A 5,854-nucleotide genomic window follows, 5' to 3' on the forward strand; every position below is an offset into this window, starting at 1 on the left:
CATTGCTGGGCTGCACTAGGCTACAGGCCCAAACTTGGCTTCAGTCATCTGGAGACTTACTTTGGCCCCATGTCCCCTCACTGGGGCCTCAACTCTGGCTACCCTGGTTAGCCCACATGCAGGGCTTCAGGCCCCCTAAGGCCCTACTCCACATGGCTACCAGCTACCATTCTGCTCCCTCACTGGGGCCACTATTCTGCCCCCTCACTGGGGCTTCTGGGCCTTATGCCCCTTTGGGCTTCAGGAGTCTGTTGACCTACCTAGGCCTCAACTTGGCCTACAGCCCACTCAGGCCTCAGGTGTCTGTCATTGTGCCTGGACCTTGCCTCAGGCCCCACTGAATGGGCCTAAGCCCTGCCTCAGGCTTCACTCAGTGGTTCAGGCCCCTGTGCTTTTCTGTTGGGGTGTGCTCCCCTAGCCTTTCCACTCCATGGGGTACCCACAAGGCAGCAGGGGCTGAGGCTTTCTGGTGCTCCATGCTTGCCCTTCCCTGGGGAGACACAGGTATGGCATTTTCTGGAAACTGCCCTGCCATAAGCAGCCCCAACACACCATCCAACCCCAGCAGGGTGTAGTTTTAGGTCACTCCCCAGGACCAATGCAGGCCTACCTGCCCTGGTCTTATTTTCCCTGGGCTCCTAAATGTTGTACCTGGGCTGCTCTCTCTCCTGGGTCCTCTATTGCAGCCTCCATCTGCTCACTTACTCATCTGGCCCCAAGTCTCCAGACCCCTCATCGGATGCCTCCCATCCAGAGGCTGTGCTTCAGCCTCCTTCATCACAGCCTTCTGTCCAGCTCAGCCTTTCTTCCCTTTAGCCATGATGTCCCTTCCATTCAAGGGACTTTCAGCCTCTCTAGGCTCTGGCCCCACCTCCAGGCCAGTTGGGGTGCCAGATAGCTCTCCAAAGCCCTGGCCTGCCCCTCACTGTGGGCATGCTTGCCCTTTGGGCACTTGGGCCCTGGTCAGGATCCTGACCAGTCAGGATACCCTGGCCTTAGTGCAACAACAGCTGACCCTCTTACTCCACAGGGGTCCTCCTCTGGGCCCCACTATAACCAGCCATCTCTTTCTGGGCTTGTCTAAAGCCCCAGAGATGCTGTACAAGGCTGCCCTTCACTCCACCAGGCTCACCTGAGCCCCTGGCCTCCCCCTGCTAGTTCTAATCAGGGGCTTGCCTAGCCCCTGCATAGGCCCACAAGCTATAAGCCCCTTCCTAGGCTGGGCCTTGCTCTCCCTAGGCCCAAAGCCTTCTCCCTAGGGCTTGGGACTCCTCTGGGTCCCTAGGAACCTCCTTCTCCCCCATAGTTCCTACCCTGAATCTCCAGGTGTACCTAGGAGCAACCCATCTCAAGCTGGTGATGTTATCCCAGCAGCATCCTAACAAGAACTGCTGGCTCTGCCCCTCAGGGCCTGCTCTTATGCTGAGGCTCAGCAGCCCTGCTCCAATCAGGCAACCTGCTAGCTGTCATGTGACCACCTGATTGGCTCTGCAGTCACCTGCAGGCTGCCTTGCAGCATGTTCAGGCTCTTAAAGTGGCAAGCACCCAAAGGTGCACTGCCACATATGTAATACAGACTGAGATGGGTCGTTAGCTCTTTGGATCCTCTGGTGGTTTATTGGGTTTCAGGATAGCAATGACACCAGCTTTGGCAGTCTGTTACTTTTTAGACATTTATACATGAATTTGTGAAGCCATATTTTCATTGTGGTTCCAAGCTTGGTAATGAATTCTGGGAATATCTTATGTGGTCAGCAGTCTTGACAGTCTTAATCGCTTTAACAACTATGTCAAACTCATTGTCAGAGATGAGGGGGGTTAGATTAAGGTCAATGTTGGGTGATTTAAGTTGTTCACGGGTCATATGTCTAATTATTTCTGCATATTGCTTGCTGGGGTTACTGTACTTGCTGTTGTTGCACATGATGTAGTTTGCTGACACAAGGCAATGTTCTTTTTGGTGCCTTTGCCCCTAAGATGGTTAACAATGCACTGAGCTTGTCTGCTTGGATGGGTAATATGCACTTCTTCTATGGTAACAGCCATCTCTCCTTTTTGATGTTGTTCAATGTGGTAGCCAACTGCTCTATAGTTCCTTTTACAGTTGCAGGGCCATTGCATTGCTTGATGATGTTAAAGAGCTGTTCATAATGCTCATCTCATCATGGCATATAATGACTTTTATAGCCTCTAGGTACACAGAGTTTGGGTATTTCAATAAGGCAGCTTGTAAATGTAGTGTAGCCTTGATCAATGTTGGTTTCTGATGGATCCTCTAATTGGTTTGCTGTCTTGTTGGTCAGGCTTTGGTACTTCTGCCAAGCCGCCTTCTGACCCTTCCATCTTGGAGTTGGTTTGGATGGTGTGGGCTGAAAAATCATATTGTCCATGCTGATAAGCGAGGGTCTATGCTGAGATAATGAAAACTTGTCAAGTACTTTTCTTATTGGCATTTTAATGGAGTCGTCCTTCCACCAGGCAAGATCTAGGTTTGTCTGAATGTTCCAATGTTCTGAGTATTTTCTTTCTCCATTTTTGTGACTACAGAAAAGTAATAGAGTAGTTTTCCTGCTGCAAAGAACTCAGCCAGACCCCAATGATGAATTCCTATGGGAAATCACTGGGTTTATCTTGTGAATCATGTTTGCAAGCTACACAGAGATAATACTGCCTGGGAACCCTGCAGCACCCTTGTAAGGAGCTCAAGGCACCCTAGGGCACCATGCTTGAGAATGCCTTCAGGCTAACAAGGCTCTCTCTTAAGCTGCTCCTTTAAGAGCAGGGAGGGGACCAGCTCAGTGATCTCACTGTGCAAGTTCCTGGCAATCAAAGGCACCCTGCTTTGCACAGCAGCCTTCTCCCCCTGCCATCCCCAGCTGCAAAGTGAGGGCCCACCACTATGATCACAGAGGTAGGTTTACATTAAAACCCCGCCCTGAATAGGCTGGATACTGTGGCTGCCCCTCTGCGCCTTGGCTGCGTGCAGGCAGCTCTGACAAGCCTGTCTGTGCCTGCAGCCAAAGGAGGCAGGAGTGCTGTGTCATGCTTACAGAGCTGTGCTGGCACCATTAGCCCAGGCAGACCTGGTTTGCAAGAGAGGTTGGGAAGGGGCAGAGCTACCTCTGTGCCCTTCCTTGCAACAGCGGGTTTAATAACCCTTGAAAAAAGACGACAAAACAAACCCACAATTTTTAAAGTAGCTTTTTTCTAAAGAGACAGAGTTAACTTGAAATCTAGACTGCAAAAAAACAAAACAAAAACCAGAGAGAGAGAGAGAGAGAGAGAGAGAGAGCGGATTTCAGTTTCTTCTGTGTCCTGCCGTCACTTTTATAGTCTCATTGCTTGCTTTAAAAAAATCTGCTTTTTCTTCCACCCCTCCCCCCCTGCCCCCTCTTAAGGTAGGAGAACCTCAGCCACCTGGACAGGAGAGATGATGAAACCACCCCTGAGATACAAATGTTGCTTAAGGCCAAGTGAAACTAACTGAAAATACGATTTTCTTCTCTTTCACTGAAAAAACAGTTCAAGGCCATTAGAGCAGCTAGTCTGACTTCCTGCATATGACTGCCCACTTCCCTTTCACCTTGCTACCCCCTATGGACTCCAGTAACTTGTGCTTGACACCTCTCCCACAAAGACACCAAGAGGTAGAGATCCTGCTACTTTTCTTGGGGCTCCTATACACATGCAGTGAGGCTGCTCTGATACACTGAAATTACAGAGCATTGGTGCAGACTCAATCGTGGTAATTACGCACGGTAATTACCGCACTCCAGCAGACTCCAGCATCTTATGTATTAGTGTCCCTGTGCTGAAAAATGGTGGTGGGGGTCCTTTAACTAAAGCTTATTCCAGCTTCAGGTAAAGTGCCTCCACCAGCATTTTTCAGTGCAAGGATGCTGACACAAAATGCTCCAGGTGCTTTATTAGAGCTGCTCTGCTCTAATTAAAGTGCCCCCCCTTCCCCACCCTGGACCACGTGTATAAATACCCTTAGTTGTTTGTGCCAGCAGCGAATTGCTCTCTCTCTGCTCAAGATTTGCTTCTGTGTTTTAGGGGTATTTGACAGATTTCAGTTTCTTGCTTCGTGTTTTGCCTTTCTCAGTTAGATTACAGAACCCTTTAATATCTCATATATTCTCCCTAGGAAGGTACTTAGACACTAATCAAGTCATGTCTCAATCTTCTCTCTGATAAGCTAATCGTAACCGAGCTATTAAAGTCTCCCACACCCTGAAGTATTTTCTCCAGCCCTTGAATACATTTTGTAGCTCTTTTTTGCACCCTCTTCAGGTTTTTCAATGTACTTTCCAAAATGTAGACACCAGATGTAGGCATCGTATTCTAGTACTGCTCTCCCAGTGGTAAATGTTGTCTGAAGCTGGCCTTTTGGAGGAAAAGAAGAAAATTAATGGAACTGAGTTGGAGTGATTTTTTTAAAGTCTGATTCTGCTTTCTTGAAGACATGAGGGAGGAGGTAAGAGCAGGTACTTGTGGGCAATATCCAGAATAGGAATCTACCATGGAAGAAAGCAGTCATTCTTCACTTGAGATTCCTATTCTGGAGATTGCTTCTCGGTGTAATCCTTTGTGGGACTTGATGGCTTTAATGGCTCGTTTCCTGAATAACAACTATTGCCCCTCATAGATTTGCAGGATTCAAAGCTAACAGAGAACAGATTACCACTGAGAGAGTAATATTCACCTCTAAAGCTGTTTGATGTGGATGTTTTAAGCTTTAAGAATAGGGATTTGTAGTCTCCAACCTGCAGGTACAATTTAATGCCCATTTTTCTTGCCTACTCTGCCTTTTGCCTCTCCCCTTCCCTATGGCAGGACCAGCTGCAGAAAGGGTGATGGGTAAGATAGCCTTATGCCAGATCTGCATTTGGAAGGTGCTGCTAGTAGAGCCATGTTGGTATATTGCACCAATGGGGCACTCCTGGGGTGCTGGTTGTGGCAGCAAAACTGTGCTTTTGTCACTATCACTGATGCCAGCCCACCACTATCTAAGCAAAATAAATCTGATGGGGAAAAATTTGGAGACTCAAGGCTTTTGCTGGCACAGCTATGAGCTATGCCTGTCAACTCACACCTCATCAAACTTTACCCTCCCTGCCCCATCCCAAACATATCTAGTTTGAAGTGTAGACTGGGCCTTAGATTTGGACCCACCATTCATTTATTTGCTATAACCACCTGCTGTGAAAATAGGGAATCCACCCCTAGCTGGCGCACACAGCAATAATGCTGGTGGTGTAATTTAAACTCATGTTGGGTGTATGGATTTGGTGGGGCAGGGGGGCAGTCTTAGTCCCATGGAAGTGAAGATAAGATTTTATCCCTAGGTTTCAGGAGAAGTGTGGTTTAGCCCACTGGGTTTTTTTCTCTTTTGTTAATCTGTCACAACTGAACTAGAGCAATGCTTCCTCACCTGAACTGTATTTTCCAGCTGAAAGAACCCCCCCCCCAATTCCTGTTACTCTACACAGTAGTAATTATATTTGGAAGGTTTGTCTTACCTGGAACTACAAAGTACAACTGAAAATACGTGGGGAAAAAAGGCACAAATTTGATGCTACAAGGAAGTCTTTGGCTCTCATCTGGTTGCCTATTCCTACAGGTCTTGAAATAATTGCTTTTACCATTTATATTATATTGTTCTCCTTTTTTCAAGAACTGCCATCCAGGGCTACATAAAGAAACAGCTTTGTGAGTCTGTTTCAAATTCCATCCCATCCTGAACACCACAGAAGAAACCTTTGCGGTACAGTTTTAAGTTCAACTTGGGAAGGATTTTACCAACGGGAGAGACATGGCAATCTGTTGCTGGAGGTGGTTTTTACGCTTTGGC

This window comes from Alligator sinensis, unplaced genomic scaffold (assembly GCF_000455745.1).
Source record: "Alligator sinensis unplaced genomic scaffold, ASM45574v1 scaffold659_1, whole genome shotgun sequence".
Lineage (NCBI taxonomy): Eukaryota > Metazoa > Chordata > Crocodylia > Alligatoridae > Alligator > Alligator sinensis.